The sequence below is a fragment of the Rhinoderma darwinii genome, chromosome 6 (assembly GCF_050947455.1).
Source record: "Rhinoderma darwinii isolate aRhiDar2 chromosome 6, aRhiDar2.hap1, whole genome shotgun sequence".
Classification (NCBI taxonomy): Eukaryota; Metazoa; Chordata; class Amphibia; order Anura; family Rhinodermatidae; genus Rhinoderma; species Rhinoderma darwinii.
Genome location: NC_134692.1, coordinates 105,772,828 through 105,797,805, shown reverse-complemented (window position 1 = coordinate 105,797,805; position 24,978 = coordinate 105,772,828).

The window sequence follows — 24,978 nt, the reverse complement described above, 5'->3', positions numbered from 1 at the left end:
TGGAACCATGCTGACGGCAGTACATCCCATATTTGCTGGAGGGTTCATGGGGGAGGATCCATAGAGCGAACAAGACAATCAAGGTGGTCCCACAGATGTTGAATTTGGTTCAAGTCTGGCGAATTAGGGGGCCAGGGAAGTACTTGGAAGTCTTGGGCATGCTCTCCCAATCACTTTTGGACATTTCTAGTGGTGTGAAATGTCGCATTGTCTTGCTGGAAGATTCCATCTGCCCCAGGGAAGATAAAGGATGTACGGGTGGACGTGATCTGCAACGATGGATTCATACCCAAATCGGTTCAGAGTGCCTTCCACATGGATGAGTGGGCTCAGAGAATGCCTAGACCATAACGCTGCCACCACCAGCTTGTGTCCTTCCAGCAATGGTTGCAGGGTGTTTGTTCTCTGATATTTCTCGCCTGACACGCCAACGTCCATTCGTTCAATGAAACAGAAAATGTGATTAATCTGAGAAGACAACCCTTTGCCAATCATCGGTGGTCCAATTCCGATACTGTCATGCAAAGTGAAGCCTTTTTTCCTGATGCACCTTTGTTAGCGTAGGAGCAGTGACCATCCATCTGCTTCAGAGCCTCATACGTATTAGAGTTCGCCGAACTATTGTGTTAGACACACGTCTGGTAGCGCCCCCTGGTTGATCTTCACGGTGAGCTGCTCCACTGCAGCGTGCCGTTCGGCCCTCGCACACATTCGTATCCAACGTTCACTTCTCACATCAATGGCACGTGGTGCTCCGCAGTTTCCACGTCCGTTATTCTCAATGGTGCCATTTGTCCACTTACAATACACTTTCACCACAGCAGCACGCAAACAGTTCGCAAACTGCGCTGTTTGAGAATACCGCCACCCTTGGCCAGAAAGCCAATAGTCATCCCTTTTTGCAACTCTGATAAATTGCCCCTTTTACCCATGGCAACAATGAGTAATATGTGTTCAGATAGTCTATCGCACACCTTATATACCCACCAAGCCAGCCCACGACATATCACTTCCTTCATGGGCTACGCACTGCCGACTGCCGGTTCATACGGAATCAGACATAAAAAGGCGGCTTTATAAAACTGAGGCATAGGGAGATACGGAAGAGGCCTCATGCAACCCTGTAAACTAGTAGCATCAGAATTTAATACCTTATCTATCGCCACCAAACAATAAGTACCTAGTTTTTGAGCAGCAGATAATATGGAGGTGACAGTTATAGAAAATTATAAAGAATGGCAGAAAGAAGTAATAAATCTACTGTTGGATATCAGCTATTATAACATTATTGTAGATTACCCCTTTTCCTCTATGGAACAGAGCAAACAATTATTTATAACAAAAGCAATATCAGAAAATAACCTAAGAATTTAAGAAAAAGCTTCCTTATCATTCACCATCCCTGCAAACCCTATTTCCATCACCTCCATAAAATACCTAAACTACTGGATAAGCCGTAATGAATGTCTAATCATCTAATCACATTACCTGGATGTGTTCACCCTAACCAGTTATCTCAGATTCCAGACCAGCTAATCAGAAAATAACAGTCCATCCCAAAAAATTACTTACTGTTAAAGAGGCTCTGTCAGATGATCAAAGCCCTATCTCCTATTGCTTGTGATCGGCGCTGCAATGTAGATAACAGTAAAGTTTTTTTGTTTTTTTTAAAAACGATCATTTTTGGCCAAGTTATGAGCAATTTTATATTTATGCAAATGAGCCTTTCTAATGGACAACTGGGCGTGTTTTCTCTTATTTCCAACTGGGCGTGTATTGTGTTTGTAACATCTGGGCGTGTTTACTTGTTTTACTAGCTGGGCGTTGTGAATAGAAGTGTATGATGCTGACGAATCAGCATCATTCACTTCTCATCGTTACCACCCAGCTTCTGGCAGTGCACAGACACACAGCGTGATCTCGCGAGATCACGCTGTGACGTCACTCACTTCCTCCCACAGGAACTTCATTGCGTCGGACGAGCGAGGACACGCTGTGTGTCTGTGCACTGCCAGAAGCTGGGTGGTAACGATGAGAAGTGAATGATGCTGATTCGTCAGCATCATACACTTCCATTCACAATGCCCGGCTAGTAAAGCAAGTAAACACACCCAGATGTACACACACAATACACGCCCAGTTGGAAATAAGAGAAAACGCTCACAGTGGTCCATTAGAAAGACTCATTTGCATAAATATAAAATTGCTCATAACTTGGCCAAAAATGATAATTTTTTTAAAAAAAAAACGCGTTACTGTTATCTACATTGCAGCGCCGATCACATGCAATAGGAGATAGGGATTTGATCATCTGGTGACAGAGCCTCTTTAACCATGAATGTAACATTGTTATACTCCAACATTCAACATACAATAGGCCTTCACATGTATCAACCAATACCTAAAAGATGATCCTGAAAATCCAGACAGTCTGGAATTCATTCTCATGAATAACTACTTCCAATATAACGGCCGAACGTACCATCAGCGCCTCGGTACCTCGATGGGTAGGGAGGTAGCACCTTCGTATGCAAACCTGTTTACAGGGGTTTTTGAGGATCGATATTGTTCTATGTAGGAGATACCATATATTTCGGACTATGGGACGCACTGGAACATAAGACGCACCCATAATTTGTAGCATAAAAGAGGAGAAGAAAACCTTTTGCCTTTAACTTTACATTTCCTGGGTAATATTCAGACAATAGGGTACCACAGTGCCCCCAATACAATGCCAGGCACAGAAAGACAAGATATTGGCAGCTATCGTGCTCTCATCCTCCCCTGAACTCACCAGACATCAGAGGTGTGGAGAGGCAGGGGTTAATGGTGTTTAATCTGCTCTTGCTGCTCTGTACATAGGAGGGGGCGTGGCTAGAAAGTCCTTTCAAATCAGTGCCTGGACAGATTTACTGTGCTGTGTGTACAAATGTGTGTTATTTGCTCACTGAACAATGAGATGACAGAATTCTGTATGTTAGGCTATATTCTGACGAGCGTAGCTGACCTTGGGCTAACCTCGGACGTGAAAAACTAAAGTTTTTCACGTCCGAGGTGCACCTGTGCGGGGCGCGTTGTCACGGATCCCCCATAGAACAGAGTCTAGACTGAGTAAAATAGGACATGTACTATTTTTTCACGGACCCCTCACACGCTCCATTGAAACAACGTTCGTGTGAACGGCCCCATTGAAGTATGTGAGTCTGTGTGACAGCCGTTGTTTTAACGGCCATCACACGGACTACATATACGCTCGTCTGAATGAGCCCTAAGGCCTTATGCACACGACCGTAGCCATGTGCACGGCCGTGATTTTCGGGTCGGCCAGCAGCGGACTGTCAGCCGCAAGCCGCCCGCAAAACGCGGGCAATGCACATGGCCGCGGCCATTATTTTCAATGAGCCCGGACCGCAGAAGACGGCCGTAATAAGACATGTCCGTTCTTTCTGCGGTGCGGTTCCCGGGCCATGCACACGACCGTAAGAACGGTCGTGTGCATGGCCCCATAGAAATGAATGGGGCCGCAATTCTCCCATGGATTTTCGGGGGAATTGCGGCCGCAAAAGCACGTTCGTGTGCATGGGGCCTAAGATGTTACTGTTCAGTGAGCAGATAACAGATTTTTTTACACACAGCACAGGACATGCAGCTTCCATTACACTGCACTGCAAGGACGGAGCTCAGTCTCCTGCTTCTTCATACACTGTCAGCTGTCTGCCTTCAGACTATAGGACTCAGCACAAGATTGGAACACAATTTCTAGGAATAAAACTGCGTCCTATAGTCTGAAAAATATGGTATATTAATGACCTGCTCTTTATCTGGCAAGGAGGAGTAACTGCAGCAATAAGCTTTTGTTCTAAAAATCAATTCCAATAACTAGGGAAATTGAATTCACCCTAAAATATGACAAGAAAGAAATAGAATTTTTAGATATTCTCATTTCCCACCAGGATCACAATATTATCATCAACATATTTTTCAAAAAAGTGGACATAAACCGTTATCTACATTTCTCTAGCAAGCATCACAAAAAATGGCCCCAGAATAAACCTACAGCCAATAAAAAAGGATCCATAAACAACTGCACCAGGGACATAACCTTTAGGGTATGTGCACACACACTAATTACGTCCGTAATTGACAGACGTATTTCGGCCGCATGTCCCGGACCGAACACAGTGCAAGGAGCCGGGCTCCTAGCATCATACTTATGTACGATGCTAGAAGTCCCTGCCTCGCTGCAGGACAACTGTCCCGTACTGTAAACATGATTATACTACGGGTTAGTTGTCCTGCAGCAAGGCAGGGACTCCTAGCGTCGTACATAAGTATGATGCTAGGAGCCCGGCTCCTTGCACTGTGTTCGGTCCGGGACTTGCGGCCGAAATAAGTCCGTCAATTACGGACGTAATTAGTGTGTGTGCACATACCCTTAAAGGCATTCTCCGCTTTAGACAATGCCAACTTGTTAGAAAGGTCCCTTAACAATAAGCCGATTACAAAGCGTCCCTGTACTGAGACCAGTAATAAGTATTACATTTACCCTGTAGCGCCACCACAGCTGAAATTAAGCATTACACAGTGTCCATTCAAGTCACTGTATGTAATACTGGTCAATACAGGTCCTCCTGAGTGAGAGACGCTCTTTATAACCGCTCTCCACTCTGGCCAAGAGAGGAGGATCCTGAACAGGGGACTCCCCTCTAACTCAGAATTCTCTAATAGGGTGTATGGAAATGGGTTTTCTAAAGTGGACAACCCCTTTAACAAACAAGCAAATATTTTAAGAAAAAGTATATCCTAAAGTGTGGTGTTATAGGTAAGAGAATCAAAAGTAGGTTACTAGGAGGTAATTTCATAACTCCCTCTGACACAGAAGATACATCTGATTTGCATAGGAAATGCAGATCTTTGGCCATCAAAGGATGTCCACTGTCTGACAAATGTTTAATTGGCTCTTTCCTCACCAAGGTGCGAGATGTGCTGATTAAGGATTTGTCACTAGGGCTGACCAAACATCCTGACCAAACATCTAAAGCTATGCAAATGGATGCCTGTGGTGTGTCTGTCTGTGGACCAGGAAAAACATGGGAGAATGGCATGGTGTTCATAGAAAGTATGATACATCAAGGCAAACCCCGTCATAATTTATATTTGTAATGACCCACATAGCTAGTTATGATCAGGGAAAATAGCCCTCATATATATGTCAAATTCAGATCCCTACACTCAGAGGAACTACCTGGGATTGGCTATTGGCTAAAAACATGGGCCTATTATAGTGGTGTTTGATATGCCCTGGTTGGTAAATGTCTGCACAGGTGAATGCAGGTAATATTATATTTCTAGGGGATTCCTGCAAGGACACATGATCACTTTTATGTTTCTCTATAGAAATACAACTGTGTAATGGGAGGAGTACCCTTCATTATCATATGAACAGCCTCCTCTCAGTGACATCACCAGCCAGTGAACTGGAGGGAAAAAACTGGGTTTAAAATGCCATGAGAAGTGAGGGTCAGTGTCAGTCGTTGGGGATCCATATCTCGGTTGGAGTGACTGCCCGTATTTTCAGCTGTCCCCACAGCCAGGATATCGCCGCTGTACATCAGTAAGGTTTTGTTCTGTTTCTTTTATCCCTTTTATTTTCATAAACTGTTTGATTGCATTGTAACTGTATGTATATTTTTTATCTTTTATTCTGACAACTATTTTATGTATTGCACTGCACTATTGTGTATTAAATCTGAAATATTTATAAGTCTCTTCCTTGTAGTCTTACAGAACTTAATCTTCCGAAGGTGAGGAACGTTACCTGTGTTTTATGTTCAATTTAGATAACCTGTGTTATAGGAACTGGTGTTAAGGGAACATAGAGACTTAGGCCCCTATTGCCTAGATAAGTATAGGTGGTGGTAGCATACTGTGGTATAAATTATTGGGGTGTTGGAAACTACGGGAGTAATTTAGCATAATCCTGTCATCTAGAGTAGGTGGGCGTGGATTTATGAGGTAAATTAATAAACTCAGTAGTGTAGTTCACCCCTGTGACGTGACCTGAGATCGGCGATCGTCACAGATTGGTGGCACAGCGGTGGGATAGTGTTATTGTCATTTACACTGTTAAAGACGTTAAGTGTTTTGTTTAAGAAATTAACCTTTACACTTAAGGGCTGGAGTATCCTTGAAAAGAATACAATAGTCCACAAGGAAGAACTCAGTGCATACTATTTGTCAGCTAACATACATACGTGCAAAACAGTTTCCCTTCCCCTTCTTGTTTTTTCTTTTCTTTCTTTTATTTTGAAAAAACCGCTGATAAGATGGCAGAGGTGTATAGAAATAAGAGGAAAGATGAACTGCTAGTCCTCTGTGAGGAGAGAAGGCTGGACGGAACGAACAAAAGTAAAGCGGATCTGATCCAAGCGTTGGTGGCAGATGATACACAGCTCCACCATCCCGAGGGACCAGAGCAGGAAACTTCAGCCTCAGAGGAACGGACAGGAGACTCCAGTCAGGAACTGGCTGGGCATGGCAGTACCAGCAGTACCAGGTCTCAAAACGGTATGGAGTCTTCTCTTTCTCTAATCCTCCAGCAGATTGGCAACTGTGATCCGAATATGCGGATGCAACTGGTGATGCAAGAGCGCCAAGCAGAGCGAGAAGCTGCACAACGCCAAGCAGAGTTTGCACAACGCCAAGCAGAGTTTGCACAACGCCAAGCAGAGTTTGCAGAACGTCAAGCGGAGCGAGAAGAACGCCAGGCAGAGCGGGAGTACCAGCTCAAGTTGACCCAAATGCAGCTGCCAAGTGCTTCATCCTCACCTCAGGGTGAGCCCACGGACACAGTCAACCTTAAACCCCGTCTAGAGCGTTTCCCTGTCATGGAGAAAGACGGTGATCTGGATGTTTATCTAAAAGGTTTTGAAAAGGTCTGCCGACAATTCCAACTGCCACCTGCAGACTGGGCTAAGTATCTGACTCCAGGGCTGAAAGGCAAAGCTCTGGAGGTGTTTGCAGCCCTGCCCACAACTATCGATCAAGATTATGAGGCTATTAAAAAGGCCTTAATCCAACGATTTAACCTCACCCCAGAGGTATACAGGAAACGATTTCGGGCTTTGCAGCGCACGGGTACTGACAGTTACTCAGACCTGGCCGATGGACTAAAGATCCACTTCAGGCAGTGGACGCAGGGATTAGCTGTCAACACCTTTGAAGATTTGGAGGATCTGATGATCCTGGACCAGTTTCTCCACACCTGTCCTATGGAAGTACGACAGTTTATTTTGGACCGTGAGCCCAAGACCCTGGATAAAGCTGCCCAGATAGCGGATGTATATGCCGCCAACAGAGCGCCAGAGGCGCGAAAGCCTGCTGTTCCAGGCTGGAAAGGGGGAAAGCCCCCTATTAACACTTTTGCCCCTACTCGCAGATCACCAGGAGGTGTTGCCCCTGCCCCACTTCCCAGGCCTGCTGTTGATAATCGCAGGTGTTTTGGATGCAACCAAGTGGGGCATATCAGCACTGCTTGCCCAGAGAAGAGGAAAACTACCCCTTTGCCCAAACCATCTATTTTGTCCCCAGCAGTTTTGTTTGTGGGTGGGAGGGAGAGGGCATCTTGTGACAATTTACAAGCGGTCACTGTGGGCAAGACGGTTACCATGGGACTGAGGGACACTGGTGCCGAAATGACTCTTGTCCACCCAGAGCTTGTTTCTTCAGAAGACATTATCCCAGGAAAAACTCTAACTGTTTCTGGAGTTGGTGGTCTGATCCCGGCCTTACCCATGGCACGAGTTTACCTGGATTGGGGGGCGGGAAGAGGGATGATGGATGTGGGAGTGACGGATAAAATCCCCACTAATGTGTTACTAGGAACCGATCTGGGACGTTTAGTCTCCAGATATATTTCTTCAGACCATGAGGAGGACTCTAGCGTACTTGCTGCCCCATGTGTGTCACCGCAGGTAGTATATGATAATCATGAAACTGTCAATACTATGGAATGTGATGACCCTGTGTCCAGCAATGTTATAGACTTACATAATGTTACTGTACTTAGTGATAACCTAGACTCATCTAACAATGCATTGGATATAGACTGTATAACTAGCAATGATGTAGGATGTGGGGATTGTATAGCGTCAGATAATGATTTGTGTGTAGATTTAGTAGCGGGAAACGTCATAAACATGCATGAAATCCCTGTCACATGCACACACACACCAGTACACCAAGATGGGGAGAATGTTGTGTCCATTTCTCCTGTAACACGCAGTCAGGGTGCCTGTAACACAAACCTGTGTCTGGGTTCTGGGCCCCCTACTGTGTCTGCTGCAGAGGAAGTGGGGACAGCTGACAGCCCGCAGCCAGCGGCAGAAGTTAGTCAGAATGTGTTGCTATCAGCCAGTACAGACGCAGAATGTCAGTTGTTTCAGACGGCCCTACGCACTGACGATAGTCTGCAGAAGCTGCGACAGCTGGCTGATCGGACCCCAGAGGAGGGGGACACTGAAAAAATAACCTGGGACCAGGGGAGACTGTATAGACAAAGTATTTCCACTGACCCCCAGCAGGATGTATTAAAAGACAGGCAACTAGTGGTGCCACGTCAGTTCAGGGAACAACTCCTGCGGGTGGCTCATGAGATACCACTAGCTGGTCACCTAGGGATAAGTAAGACTAAGAGTCGTTTAAAACACAATTTTTACTGGCCTGGCCTGGGGAATGATGTGACAGATTACTGCCGTTCCTGTATTGTGTGCCAAAGGATGGGGAAGTCGGGACCTGTGCACCGGGCCCCCCTCATTCCTTTGCCCATAATTGATGAGCCTTTTCGACGGATTGCTGTGGATCTGGTAGGGCCCTTGGCCATACCCAGCAGTTCTGGAAAGCGCTTTATCCTGACGGTAGTGGATTATGCCACACGTTACCCAGAAGCCATAGCATTATCCTCCATCAGGGCTGATAAGGTAGCAGACGCCCTTCTGACCATATTTTCCCGTGTAGGATTTCCCAGGGAGATGCTCACAGATCAGGGGACCCAGTTTATGTCAAATTTGATGCAGTGCCTCTGTAAGAAAATACAGGTGCAACACCTGGTGGCCAGCCCTTACCATCCTCAGACTAATGGTCTGTGTGAAAGGTTTAACGGGACCCTCAAGCAGATGCTACGAATGCTTGTGGCGTCCCAAGGGCGAGACTGGGAGCGTTATCTCCCGCACCTGCTATTTGCTTACAGAGAGGTACCGCAGGCATCAACCGGTTTCTCACCCTTTGAGCTCCTGTATGGAAGGAGGGTACGGGGACCCCTAGATCTCATGAAAGAAGCATGGGAGGGAGAATTGGTTACACCAGAGGTCTCTGTGATAGATTATGTCTTGAAATTCAGAGAGAGGATGCAGGAACTGACAGGCCTAGTACATGAGAACATGGTGCAGGCACAGGCAAGTCAGAAGAGGTGGTATGATAGGAATGCCCGAGAGAGAGTGTATGCGGTGGGTCAGAAGGTATGGGTACTGGTCCCTATGACCCAAAACAAACTCCAGGCGGCATGGGAAGGCCCATATCCAATTCATCAACGCCTCAACGATGTGGACTACGTAGTCACGATCGATCATGTTCGCAAGAAACACAAAGTTTTTCATGTGAATATGATCAAGGCGCATTATGACCGGGATATGTGCGCTCTGCCAGTCTGCAGTTTGCCAGAGGAGGGAGAAAGTGAAACACTGCTGGATTTAGTGGCTTCCGCAAAGGAGATAGGATCCATTGAGGATGCCGTAGTCAATTCACAGCTGTCTGAGGGTCAGAAGTTCCAGCTGCAGGAGGTACTTAACCCCTTCCTTGCCACTTTTACAGGGAGACCTGGGAGAACTCCGCTAGCAACTCACCATGTAGACACGGGGCATCACCAACCTGTTAGGCAAGCAGCTTATAGAGTTTCCCTAGAAGTGAGGGCTGACATGAAGAAAGAAATAGAGGAAATGTTAGGGCTGGGCGTGATCCAGGAGTCTCAAAGTGCCTGGGCATCACCTGTAGTGCTTGTCCCCAAAAAGGACAAGACAACACGATTTTGCGTGGACTACAGGAAGTTGAATACCATCACTGTGTTTGATGCGTATCCAATGCCCCGCATAGATGAGCTTTTGGATCAGCTAGCCGGTGCCCGGTACCTAACAATTATGGATTTAAGTCGGGGGTATTGGCAAATCCCTATGTCCGTGGAAGCGCAGGAGAGGTCCGCTTTCATCACCCCCTTTGGACTCTATGAGTCCAAGGTAATGCCCTTTGGTATGAAAAATGCTCCTGCCACATTCCAGCGCTTGGTGAACAAGCTGTTAGAGAAGTTTGAAGGGTTTGCTGTCGCTTACCTGGATGACATTGCTGTATTCAGTCAGACCTGGGAGGATCACCTGACCCACCTGTCACAGGTGCTCAGGCGTATCCAGGATGCAGGACTGACCATCAAGCCTGGAAAGTGTCAAATCGGCATGACCGAAGTGCAGTACCTCGGGCACAAGGTGGGTGGAGGGACACTAAAGCCAGAGCCAGGAAAGGTTGATGCAATTTCTGCCTGGCCCACTCCTAAGACCAAAAAACAGGTTATGTCCTTTTTGGGGACCGCAGGATACTATAGAAAGTTTGTTCCTAACTATAGTTCCCTAGCAAAACCTTTGACAGACCTCACAAAGAAGAAACAGCCTCAAATAGTTAATTGGACTGCCGACTGCGAGAGTTCTCTGTCAGCTTTAAAAGCTGCCCTTGCTAGCTCCCCAGTCTTGCAAAGCCCGGATTTCACTCGTAAGTTTGTGGTGCAGACTGACGCCAGCGCCTATGGGCTAGGCGCAGTGCTCAGCCAGGTAAATCCAGAAGGGCATGAACATCCAATAATGTATTTGAGCAGAAAGCTTCTACCGAGGGAGGTTGCGTATGCCACTGTAGAGAAGGAATGTTTGGCCATTGTATGGGCCTTGCAGAAATTACAGGCATACCTCTATGGGCGCAGATTTACCGTAGTGACCGACCACAACCCACTTAGTTGGTTGCACAGGGTAGCAGGTGATAACGGGAAGCTGCTGAGATGGAGTTTAGCCTTGCAACAATATGATTTCACTATCCAGCACAAAAAGGGCAGTGAGCATGGCAACGCAGATGGGTTATCGCGCCAGGGGGAAGCTGCGGAGATCGGCTTGGGATATTGATGGCTATATCAATGATCCCATGCCATGTCTTAAGGGGGGAGGTGTGGTGTTATAGGTAAGAGAATCAAAAGTAGGTTACTAGGAGGTAATTTCATAACTCCCTCTGACACAGAAGATACATCTGATTTGCATAGGAAATGCAGATCTTTGGCCATCAAAGGATGTCCACTGTCTGACAAATGTTTAATTGGCTCTTTCCTCACCAAGGTGCGAGATGTGCTGATTAAGGATTTGTCACTAGGGCTGACCAAACATCCTGACCAAACATCTAAAGCTATGCAAATGGATGCCTGTGGTGTGTCTGTCTGTGGACCAGGAAAAACATGGGAGAATGGCATGGTGTTCATAGAAAGTATGATACATCAAGGCAAACCCCGTCATAATTTATATTTGTAATGACCCACATAGCTAGTTATGATCAGGGAAAATAGCCCTCATATATATGTCAAATTCAGATCCCTACACTCAGAGGAACTACCTGGGATTGGCTATTGGCTAAAAACATGGGCCTATTATAGTGGTGTTTGATATGCCCTGGTTGGTAAATGTCTGCACAGGTGAATGCAGGTAATATTATATTTCTAGGGGATTCCTGCAAGGACACATGATCACTTTTATGTTTCTCTATAGAAATACAACTGTGTAATGGGAGGAGTACCCTTCATTATCATATGAACAGCCTCCTCTCAGTGACATCACCAGCCAGTGAACTGGAGGGAAAAAACTGGGTTTAAAATGCCATGAGAAGTGAGGGTCAGTGTCAGTCGTTGGGGATCCATATCTCGGTTGGAGTGACTGCCCGTATTTTCAGCTGTCCCCACAGCCAGGATATCGCCGCTGTACATCAGTAAGGTTTTGTTCTGTTTCTTTTATCCCTTTTATTTTCATAAACTGTTTGATTGCATTGTAACTGTATGTATATTTTTTATCTTTTATTCTGACAACTATTTTATGTATTGCACTGCACTATTGTGTATTAAATCTGAAATATTTATAAGTCTCTTCCTTGTAGTCTTACAGAACTTAATCTTCCGAAGGTGAGGAACGTTACCTGTGTTTTATGTTCAATTTAGATAACCTGTGTTATAGGAACTGGTGTTAAGGGAACATAGAGACTTAGGCCCCTATTGCCTAGATAAGTATAGGTGGTGGTAGCATACTGTGGTATAAATTATTGGGGTGTTGGAAACTACGGGAGTAATTTAGCATAATCCTGTCATCTAGAGTAGGTGGGCGTGGATTTATGAGGTAAATTAATAAACTCAGTAGTGTAGTTCACCCCTGTGACGTGACCTGAGATCGGCGATCGTCACATAAAGGAATAATAAAAAATACCTATTAATGAACAAAAACATTGAGCCGCATAGACTGCTTGATCATGTCATCCCCCAAGAAAACAAAAGGAGTAATAAAAGACATTAGAATAAATGTTATCACCACCTATAATTCATCCCGTGGAACCGTCAGAAATAGCATACCAAAAACCGGGAGTTTATTATTAAAATACCCTCATCTTCACACCATCCTCCCTGATAAGCCATTTGTTACGTGTCGAAGAGCCCCAACCTTAGAAACCATCCTGGCACCTAGTAGATTAAAATAACATGTCGCTGTAATGCAAGAAATGGAGGTGCCTCTGCTGCCATACAATGAAACATGGTGCCACTCGCTTTACATCAAACATAACCGGGGAGGAATTCATTATAAAACACAAACTTACATGCCGATCCAGCTATGTCGTTTATCTAATGGAATGCAAATGTAAATTACAGTATGTTGGGAGAACAACATTGCTACAATGTAGATGAACTTAGCATCACTCAAACATAATATTGGATGCCTGAATCACAGTACGTGGGTACATATAGCAGAATGTATACATCTTCTGGAAGTATAGGCTTCAAACTCTACAAACATTGGGACTAAACGAAATCTCTTAGACCATCACATAACTGAGGATGTAACACAGCGGCATCTTGTGGCCAATGGGAAATACTCCAATCAAGCGCCCCGTTAAAAACAAATTTATCGCCACCCAGTGGTTAGTCACAAATATTACATTGTAAAAATGGTCTCAATTGCAAAAAAAAGCTTATTGAACCCCACATGCTTCTGTGGGCTGAACCACGCAAAACCTGGCATCTGTTAAAAAATTAATTTAAAAAATCACTAATTTGTCATCAAATGTTTGCTTTATTTAATGTATACCATTTTCATAATACTTACCGCTCCAGGTAATGAACATACGTATTAACTATCCCTCCTACCCCCATGAATTTTAGTATATATAAGGTCGGCCCATAGTACTTAAACTGTTATAGCTTATTTTTATCTAAATTTATTATTTTAGTTTGATGCAGACTTATTATTATCCATCATAGAAACTGTGTTTTTTTACTTTTTTATTTTGTTTTTCCTACGGTCATTCCAATACAATATGCAAATGAATGTTTCAAAAATACACGTTATGTACATTAGACCTGTACCCATTGGCGACAATTTTTTTTTTTTAATTGTACCAAATGCTTGTATAATGTATTGTGTTTTTACCTTTAGAAAAACTGAGATCGAAAAACACATCATTATGAATACAAATAAACCAACCCTTAACCCTTTCCTGCCGCAGCCATCTTTCGGATTGTCACTTTAGTTTTTTCCTCCCCACCTTCTGAAAGCTATAACTTTACTTTATTTTTCCATCCATATTGCCATATGAGGGCTTGTTTTTCCCGGGATGAGTTGTCGATTTTCAGGGCACCATTTATTGTACCATATAATGTAGTGGGAAACTGGAAAAAAAATATTTGTGGGGTGGGATAGGATAAAACTGCGATTCCTCTTTTTTTGGGGGGTTGTTTGCTTATTGGCGTTCACGTGTGGTAAAAACTGCAACTTTATTTTGCGATTCAATACGATTACGGTGATACCAAATTTATATAGTTTTTGTATGTTTTACTACTTTTACAAGGAAAAAGCAAATTGTTAAAAATAAAATTTGCGTTTTGTCGCCATTTCATCAGAGCCCTAACTTTTTTATTTTTCCGTTGATTGAGCGGTATGAGGGCTTATTTTTTGTGGGGCAAGCTGTAGTACAATTTTGGGGTACATGAGACTTTTTGATCACTTTTTATTCAATTTTTTGTGGGCAATGAAGTGACCAAAAAACAGCGATTTTACCGGTTTTAATTTTTTTCGGTGTTCACCGTGCGGACTAAATAATGATATATTGTAAAAGTTCTGACTTTTACAGACGCATCGATACCAGTTACGTTCATTTTTTAGTTTTTTTACATTGTGCTTGAGGGAAAATTGGAAGAGGGTTTTTTTTTTTTTTAAACTATTAATATTTTTTTTATTTATTAAAAAAGTTATTTTACTGTTTTTTACTTGAACCAGCGATCATTGGATTGCTTGCATGATATACTGCAATACTAATGCAATGCAGTATATCGTGATGCTGACAATTGGAGGCAGGGCTTCATAGGAGTACGAAGATGGCAGGCCCCCAAGCTGTCATGCCTGCCAACGGCACCCCGCAATCGCATCATTACAGGGGGCCTCCCTCCTGTTTCTAGCAATTTAAATGCCGTGGTCACTGTTGACCATGGCATTTAAAGAGGATCTGTCACTAGTTTAGGGTGCGTTCACAATATATCAGTTGTATCAAGCATCAGTTTTTTTGTGTCTCAAGTGATTACAACTGAAGCAAAAATGTATCAGATGCCATCAGGCTTTTCCCCAATTTTTACTCAAAACCATTCGTTGTCATCAGTTTTTACCATCCGTTTTTAACATCAGTTTTTACCACAATGGTCCACAAAATGGTAGTCCACTGTAGATAGTGCCACACACCCCCTGTAGCTAATGCCGCAGTGCCCTCTGTATATATTGCCACAGTACCCCCTGTAGATAATGTCACATAGCCCCCCTGAAGATAGCGCCACACAGCTACCTTGTAGGTAGTGCCACACAGCGCCCTTGTAGGTAGTGCCACACAGCTCCCTTGTAGGTAGCGCCACACAGGCCCCTTTGTAGGCAGCGCCCCAGAGCCTTCTTCTAGGTAGCGCCACACAACACAGCCCCCTTGTAGGAAGCGCCACTCAGCCCACAGCCCCATTGCAGGTAGCGCCACACAGCCCCCTTGTAGGTAGTGCCACACAGTCCCCTTGAAGGTAGTGCCACACAGCCCCATGTAGATATCACCCCCTCCCCCTTCCTGTAGATAGCGTCACTGTAGCTCCCTGAAGGAGCAAAATTTCCTTTTGGCCGGGGATTCCGCTCCTGGAGCGCTCCCCTTCATGTCCCTGTCCATATATGGACAGTGACATCAGGGCCAACTCCTGAAATGGAATCCCTGTACACAGCATTGCCAACGCTGTGACCGGGGATTCCACTCCAGGAGAAGCCCATGTTGTCTGTGTCCATTTATGGACAGTGACGTCACTGGGTTATCTTGGAGTGGAATCCCCGGTCACAGAGTCGGCAACGCTGTGTACGGGGATTCCAGTTCAGGAGTTTCCCCTGATGTCATTGTCCATATGTGGACAGAGACATCAAGCGGTGCACTCCAGGAGCGGAATCCCTGGCCACACAGGGATTCTGCTTCTTCAGGGAGCTACAGTGGTGCTAGTAGAGAGCAGAGCAGGGAGATACCTCCCTGCTCTGCTAGAGTGGCATCAGTACCGCTGTAGCAGTGGCTGTTGCGGCACCGGCCCCATCCCCGTCCCGACGGTGCCCTCATGCCCGGTGTTGCCACTAGCTGCCGCTATGGCTGCTACAGTGGCAGCGACGCTACTGAGTGAAGAAGCGGCCAGGCGGAAAGTCTACGGGCCCGGGCGCCTCTGAAACAAGTAGGGAAAGGGAGCCAGCGCAACGCTCCCTTCCACCTGCTGGGGTGATGCGCCATGTGCAATAGCACATGTTGCACACTCCTAAGGCCAGCCCTGGGTGGGAGGGTAGTCGTCAGGGTCTCCACCTGGAGCGGAATCCCCGGCAATGCTATGACCGTGGATTCCACTCCTAGCTCGCACCCACCTTCCCATCGGGTGCTGCCGGAAGGTGGATGCAGCAGCACCCGGTGTTCATCCGGCCACCATTAATATAGATAGTATACAGCACTGGACCTCCCTGGGAGCCGGAAACAAAAACGCTGCAGGTAACGTTTTTAGATCCGGCTCCCAGGGAGGTCCGGCGCCGTACGGCACCACAAGTGATGTCCTCCGTGCCAGAACAGATCCCAAAGAAAACTATGGTATCCGTTCTAGCACTAGTTTGCCTCCGGCTTTTCTTCATCACGCCGGAGGTAAACTGAAGCGGACGCCGGACATATGTGAACGGCCCCTTAGTAATGCCAGATCTCCTAGCTAATCTAATGGCGCTGTCACAATGATAATGCGAGTGAAAATTGTGTCCCAAAACATTTATTATTTTAAAAGTTATGAGCTTTTTTCTAAATATGCAAATGAGCCTATACTTGACAAATGGGCGTCCATACTAGCGATTCTCCTGAGGTGGAGCGATGTCACAGCCTCTGGCGCTGTCCTATCAGCATGTAGCTGCTTCACACAGTGTGAGAGACTGAGGCTGGAGGGAAGGTGGATCACTTCAAGCAGCCATATCTCCAGTGCTTCTGGTGGCATATGAAAGATGAGATTCTAATCTTTCATATGACACCAGGATCGCATTTCTAGCTGTGAAAAAAACTGAGATATCACCAGATATACTATATGATCAGGCTGTGTTGCTGGGCAGGGAAGGGGAGAAGCTGTATGACAATTGGATAGCGTCATACAGAAATCATTACACCACCCAGAGTGAAAAGAAAGAGTTTGACTAAGGACAGATATTGTCAAGCAACCTGATTTGTTTTTATGAAGAAGTGAGTAGAAGCTTAGACAGAGGGGCCGCTGTGGATATAGTGTTTTTGAACTTTGCAAAGGCATTTAACACTGTCCCTCATAGACATCTAATGGGTAAATTAAGGACTATAGGTTTAGAAAGTACAGTTTATAATTGGATTGCAAATTGTCTCAATGACCATATCCAGAGAGTTGTTGTCAAGGATTCCTACTCTGAATAGTCCCCGGTTATAAGTGGTGTACCACAGGGTTCAGTGACAGAACCTCTTTAACAAGTTAAACAAGCGGGATCCCACTAGTTACATTGAAGTGTTTAAGATACAGCTGACACGCTCGTTCTATGGATCGTGCTCAGCCCGTGAGCCCGCTCTATACTCCCCCACCCGACGTTTGCCGTATATACGGAAGATGTTAGGAAGGGGTTAAGGGTTTATGCAAATGGAGTGGTTTAGCGGCGGATTTTCCCCAACAGATTTCATTGCGAAAAATCTGCAGTGTTTTATAGAAGCAGCAAAAGGATAACATTTTAACAAATCTCAACCATAAGATGCAGAAAAAAAACAGGCTGACAAAATGTGTATAAATTGACCCGCGGTGCAGATTTTTATTTTGCAATATATCCAATTATGCGCAAGGATTGAACTTTTGTTCGTTTTTTCCCCATTAACTTAATTGAGGTAAAAGCCGCAAGAAATCACGATTTTTTTTGCAGCGAAAAAGCTGCGAATGCGCCACAAAATTCACACATCTGAAAAAAATGTTTTCCTGTTTCAATTTAATAAAAAAAAGGTCCATACATACATCCCTGGTCTTGCAATAGTGACGGCTTCTTGTTCCCCTTGCTGCTCTCCATGCTGCTAGCCTCCTGGGATGACATTTTATCCCATCTGACTGCTGCAGCCAATCATAGGCTGTAGCAGTCACAAGAGCTGCAGCGTCATCGCAGGAGGCTACGTTGCATGGAGACCAGAGGTGGTGAGCAGGGACGCGTAGCTATGGCAACACTAGTGAGGTAAGTATTGATTTTTTTTTTCTGCTTCTCTTTCAGCGGCGGCGATTTCTAACGGAAATTAGCAGCACAATTATATAAGGTTTTACAGCTGACAATGCATATCAGAGCAAAAACCAAGCCATGAGGAGTAAAGAACTGCCGGTAGAGCTCAGAGACACGATTGTGTGGAGGCACAGATCTGGAGAAGGGTACAAAAAAAATAATTCTGCTGCACTGACAGTTTCCAAGAGGACAGTAGCCTCCATAATTCTTAAATGTAAGAAGTTTGGAACAACCAGTACTCTTCCTAGAGCTAGCCGCCCCACCAAACTAAGTAATTGGGGGAGAAGGGCCTTGGTAAGAGAGGTGATCAGGAATTCAATGGTCACTCTGGCTGAGCTCCAAAGATCCTGTATGAAGAAGGATGGTGGTCTTAGGCCGTGCATTGAATATGTCTGTGGAATTTGCTATGTCTCTAGCTATGCCATTGATTGATTTGCCTAAACCTGTCCCGGTAGTGGGTATCGACTCCACTCCACTTGCTAATGGTTATTTTACGCAGCATACCCCTGTTTTTGAACTCATTGTTGGCTCCATTCATTTGGAGCAGTGCTCTGTACTGGTGATGCAGGGATTATCGTCCGATTTGGTTTTAGGCCTTCCCTGGTTGCAGATGTATAATCCCACGTTTAACTGGAATACTGGGGATCTTACCAAATGGGGTAATGAATGCATGACGTCCTGTTTTTCTGTTAATTTTATTTCTCTCCCTGAGGACGTAAACACTCTACCTGAGTTTATTCAGGACTTCGCTGATGTTTTTTCTAAAAAGGCCTCCGAAGTGTTACCTCCTCATAGAGAATACGATTGCGCAATCGATTTGGTACACGGAGCTAAGCTCCCTAAGGGTAGGATTTTTAATTTCTCTTGTCCCGAACATGAGGCCATGAGAGAATATATCCAGGAAAGCCTGGCCATGGGTTACATTCACGACTCTACTTCTCCGGTAGGTTCTGGCTTCTTCTTCGTAGGAAAGAAGGATGGTGGTCTTAGGCCGTGCATCGATTACCGAAACTTGAATAAGGTCACTGTAAGGAACCAGTATCCCCTTCCTTTGATTCCTGATCTCTTCAATCAGGTGCAGGGGGCCCAATGGTTCTCTAAGTTTGATCTTTGGGGGGCTTATAACCTTATCCGAATCAGAGAAGGGGATGAGTGGAAGACTGCGTTTAACACGGCCGAAGGTCATTTCGAATACCTCGTCATGCCCTTTGGGTTGTGTAATGCTCCCGCGGTCTTCCAGAATTTCATAAATGAGATTTTAAGAGACTACCTGGGAGTATTTCTTGTAGTGTACCTTGATGACATACTTGTGTTTTCCAAGGACTGGTCCTCCCACATTGAGCATGTCAGGAAGGTGCTCCAGGCCCTTCGGGAAAACAAACTGTTTGCTAAGACCGAAAAATGTGTGTTTGGGGTGCAGGAGATACCTTTTTTCCTCACTCCTCATGAATTCCGCATGGACCCCGCCAAGGTCCAGGCTGTGGCAGAATGGGTCCAACCTGCCTCCCTGAAGCCGTTACAGTGCTTTCTGGGGTTCGCTAATTATTACAGGAGGTTTATTTCTAACTTCTCGGTCATCGCTAAGCCTCTTACGGATGTCACTCGCAAAGGTACTGATCTCCTCCACTGGCCTCCTGAGGCTGTCCAGGCTTTTGAGGTCCTTAAGAGGTGCTTTATCTCGGCCCCAGTGTTGGTTCAGCCCAACCAAATGGAGCCATTCATCGTGGAGGTTGACGCCTCCGAGGTGGGAGTGGGTGCTGTCTTGTCCCAGGTTACCAGGTCCCTCACCCATCTCCGTCCCTGTGCCTACTTCTCCAGGAAGTTTTCGCCCACTGAGAGTAACTATGATATTGGCAACTGCGAACTCTTAGCCATTAAATGGGCATTTGAAGAGTGGCGCCACTTCCTGGAGGGGGCTAGGCACCAGGTATTGGTCCTTACCGACCATAAGAATCTGGTTTTCTTAGAATCTGCACGGAGGCTAAATCCGAGACAAGCTCGATGGGCGTTATTTTTTACCATATTCAACTTTTTGGTCACCTATAGGGCTGGGTCTAAAAAAATTAAGGCTGATGCACTGTCGCGTAGCTTCATGGCCAGCCCTCCTTCGGAGGAAGATCCTGCTTGTGTTTTGCCTCCAGGTATAATAATTTCCTCTATTGATTCTGATTTAGTCTCCGAAATTGCGGCTGATCAAGGTTCAGCTCCCGGGAACCTTCCTGAGAACAAGCTGTTTGTTCCCCTGCAATTCCGGCTAAGGGTACTTAGGGAAAATCATGACTCTGCACTATCTGGCCATCCAGGCATCCTGGGTACCAAGCACCTCATTGCCAGAAACTACTGGTGGCCTGGGTTGCTTAAAGATGTTAAGGCCTACGTCGCCGCTTGTGAAGTTTGTGCTAGGTCCAAGACTCCCAGGTCCCGACCAGCGGGCTTACTATGTTCTTTGCCCATTCCCCAGAGACCTTGGACCCATATCTCCATGGATTTTATCACCGATTTGCCTCCATCTCAAGGCAAGTCGGTGGTGTAGGTTGTAGTAGACCGCTTCAGTAAGATGTGCCACTTTGTGCCCCTCAAGAAACTACCCAATGCTAAGACGTTAGCTACCTTGTTTGTCAAACACATCCTGCGTCTCCATGGGGTCCCTGTCAATATTGTTTCTGACAGAGGGGTACAATTTGTTTCATTGTTTTGGAGAGCCTTCTGTAAAAAGTTGGAGATTGATCTGTCCTTCTCCTCTGCCTTCCATCCTGAAACTAATGGCCAAACTGAGAGGACTAATCAGTCTCTAGAACAATATTTAAGGTGTTTTATCTCTGACTGTCAATATGATTGGGTCTCATTCATTCCCCTCGCCGAATTTTCCCTTAATAACCGGGTCAGTAACTCGTCAGGGGTCTCCCCCTTTTTCTGTAGTTTTGGGTTTAATCCACGGTTCTCCTCCGTTTCACCTGGTAGTTCCAACAATCCCAAGGTAGAGGTCGGTAATCGGGAACTGTGCACAGTCTGGGCCCAGGTTCAGAAGAACATAGAGGCGTCCCAGAGCATACAAAAGACTTAGGCAGATAGAAGACGTTCTGCTAACCCCTTGTTTGTGGTCGGGGATCTAGTGTGGCTATCTTCAAAAAATTTGTGCCTTAAAGTCCCGTCCAAGAAGTTTGCTCCCCGGTTTATAGGGCCGTACAAGGTCATTGAAGTCCTTAACCCTGTCTTCTTCCGACTGGAGTTGCCCCCGTCTTTTCGAGTACACGACGTGTTTCATGCCTCCCTCCTTAAACGCTGCTCCCCGTCCTTGGCTCCCTCGAGGAAACCTCCGGTCCCTGTTCTCACCCCTGAGGGGGTAGAATTCGAGGTGGCCAAGATTCTGGAAAGCAGGATGGTCCAAGGCTCCCTCCAGTACCTGGTGCATTGGAGAGGATACGGGCCTGAGGAGAGGACTTGGGTACCCGCCCGGGATGTTCACACTGGGGTATTGCTCAGGAGGTTCCACCTTCGTTTCCCCAATAAGCCAGGTCCACATAGAAAGGGTCCGGTGGCCCCTCATAAAAGGGGGGGTACTGTAAAGGATCTGCCAGACACAGCTTCTGTGTCGACGCCCGTGAGTAATCAGTCTGCACCTGCTCCTATGTCTGTGAGACTGACTCCATCTTCCACCACTCAGGATGGCAGGCTTAGGAGTGGGAGAGCCTATCAATGCCTGGCCAGACGGAGCTAGCTCCCGCCCACTGTCTATTTATACCTGTATTTCCTGTTCCTCCTTTGCCTGTGATTCTGCTCTGCTTGTTTCCTGGCTCTGCTGCTGCTGCTTGAACTACTGATCCTCTGCTTGTTATTGACCTTGGCTTACTGACCACTCTCCTGCTCAGCGTTTTGTACCTCGTGCACTCCTGGTTTGACTCGGCTCGTTCACTACTCTCGTTGCTCATGGTGTCTCCGTCAGCAGCTGCCCCGTTTCCCTAGCTTCTGTGTACCCTTGTCTGTTTGTCTGTCGTGCACTTACTGAGCGTAGGGACCGTCGCCCAGTTGTACCCCGTCGCCTAGGACGGGTTGTTGCAAGTAGGCAGGGACTGAGTGGCGGGTAGATTAGGGCTCACCTGTCTGTCTCCCTACCCCGTCATTACAGGGAAGCCGCGCTCGTACAAGCTCTGCACCCCCTTCAAAACAGCTGAGGATAGGCCATCAATGTTTAGGGACTGGACAACCCTTTTAACGTGTGTTAGGCTTAGATACAGGGCCCCAGCAGACAGTAATCTTATACTGTATAAGATTACTGTCTGCTGGACCCTGTATCTAAGCCTACCTTAGGCTTAGATACAGGGTCCAACAAACAGTATCACACATTCACATGGGCCCTGTATCTAAGGCCTTGTTCACATCACCGCTGCCCTTACGTTGAGGGGTCCTGTCGGGTTAACCCCTCAACGGAAAGGCAAACGGAAACCTGAGCTTCCGTTTGCATCATCATTGATCTCAATGGTGATGGAAAATTTGCTAATGGTTTCCGTTTGTCACCGTTGTGAACGGGTTCTGTTGTTTTGGCAGAATCAATAGCGCAGTCGACAATGCAAAACAACGGAACCCTGCAACAGCAGTGACAAACGGAAACCTTTAGCAAAGTTTCCGTCACCTTTGAGATCAATGGTGAGGGAACCGGAAGCGGAGGTTTCAGTTTGCCTTTCTGTTGAGGGGTTAACCCGACGGAACCCCTCAACGGAAGGGCAGCGATAATGTGAACAGGTACTTACTAATGTATTTTTTTGTTTTTTTACAGGTTTGGTCGTTTGACTACGTCGGATTCGACGACTACTTAGATGACGGCTTTTTTATTCTCACTAAAATGGTTAATGAGGGTTGCGTGTTTTTTTTTTTTTTTTAATAAATCTATTTTTTCTATGTCTTTGTATTTTTTTTAAACTTCATCACTACCCCCTAACAAATGGCCGCTGACTGATTGACCGCGTCCATGACTAAGGAGGGGAAAAGGCTAACACTAACCCCCATTATTACCCTGGTACCCACTGCTACCAGGGGTGCCAGGAAGAGCCGGGTATGCGATGATATTATTAGGCTGGGAAAGCCCAAAATCAGTGGCCCTTCCCACCCTGGTAATACTAGCTTGCTGCTGTGTTGAAAATGGGTCCCCCCCATTTTTCATAACCAGCCAGATACAATACAGCAGCAGCAGGCTAGCATTACCAGGGTGGGGAGGGCTCACTGCTTTTTGGCTTTCTCAGCCTAATAATACCTGCCTGCGGCCGCCCCAGTGCCCCTCCATCACTAGAGATGGTCGAGTACTGGATCGTGCCCAGCTCTCCCCGGTACCCCTGGTGGCGGTGAGTACCAGGGTAATAGTGGGGGTTAGTGTTAGACTCTTCATGTCGAACATTAAGCCGCGCCTTAGTAATGGGCGTTGTCAATCAGCCAGCAGTCATTACTAAGGTGGTAGTAATAAAGTTTAAAAGAATACAAAGACAGAAAAATTATTTTATTGAACGAAAAATCCCACACACAATCAGAGTTATCCATTTTATTGAGAATAAAAAAAAACGCAGTTATTGAAGTAGTCCTCGAATCTGAAGTAGTCCAACCACCGAACTTGTAAAAAAACACAAACACACAAAAATAAATAGTAACACATAAAAAAGGAAAATAATTCTTATACTTACCTTTACTAGATCCAGCGCTGGAGCCGCAATGTCAGCGAGCTGGGCCCTATATCTAATCCTATCACGTGTGATACTGTGTGCTGAGCTACTGTATCTAATCCTATAATGTGTGATACGGTCTGCTGGGCCCTATTTTTAATCCTACATGTGTGATACTGTCTACTGTGCCGCTGTATCTAATCCTATCCATAGCTATAGGGTTGTATTGCTATAGATATGCTGTCTCCTATACACCGTGTTCCAAATTATTATGCACATTGGATTTAAGTGTCATAAACATTTAATTATTAGTTTTTCAATTAAACTCATGGATGGTATTGTGTCTTAGGGTATGTGCACACGCTAGCTACCTTTTACGTCTGAAAACACAGACTGTTTTCAGGAGAAAACAGCTGCGTCGTTTCAGACGTAAAAGCTCCTCGCATTATGCGAGGCGTCTTTGACGCTCGTAAATCTTGAGCTGCTCTTCATTGACTTCAATGAAGAACGGCTCAAATTACGTTGCAAAGAAGTGTCCTGCACTTCTTTGCCGAGGCAGTCAAACGACGACGCGTAAATGACAGGTCGTCTGCACAGTACGTCGGCAAACCCATTCAAATGAATGGGCAGATGTTTGCCGACGTATTGTAGCCCTATTTTCAGACGTAAAATGAGGCATAATACGCCTCGTTTACGTCTGAAAATAGGTCGTGTGAACCCAGCCTTAGGGCTCTTTGGATCATTGTAATCAATCTCAGACACCTGTGATAATTAGTTTGCCAGGTGTGCTCAATCAAAGGAAAACTACTTAAAGGGATCCTGTCATCAACATCTTACCTGTCAAACTCGCCTGACCCCTCAATGGCCGCAGCTGTCCAGAGTTCGTTCCTGTTCTCTTCTTTCCTGAAGTCCTCCTTTGTCGGTAAATGTAGTCGTTTAAACTCTTCCCGCCTTTTATGGTAATTAGTTTTCCCTCTGGGATGCAGCTTCTTAACCCCGCCCACCACCGACACCTGTCCGGCCCTGACTGGCTAAGGAGCTGTCAATCAAAAAGAAGGAGGTGGAGTCCACTCTGAGACGCTGGAGGAATGAAAATCTGACTCTTTTCAGATGAAGATTTGACTCTTTTCTGCTCATTTGCATACGGCGTGGGACCACTGAAAAACTGAATACTAAAGGTACAGAACTTACTTAGAACATATTTATAG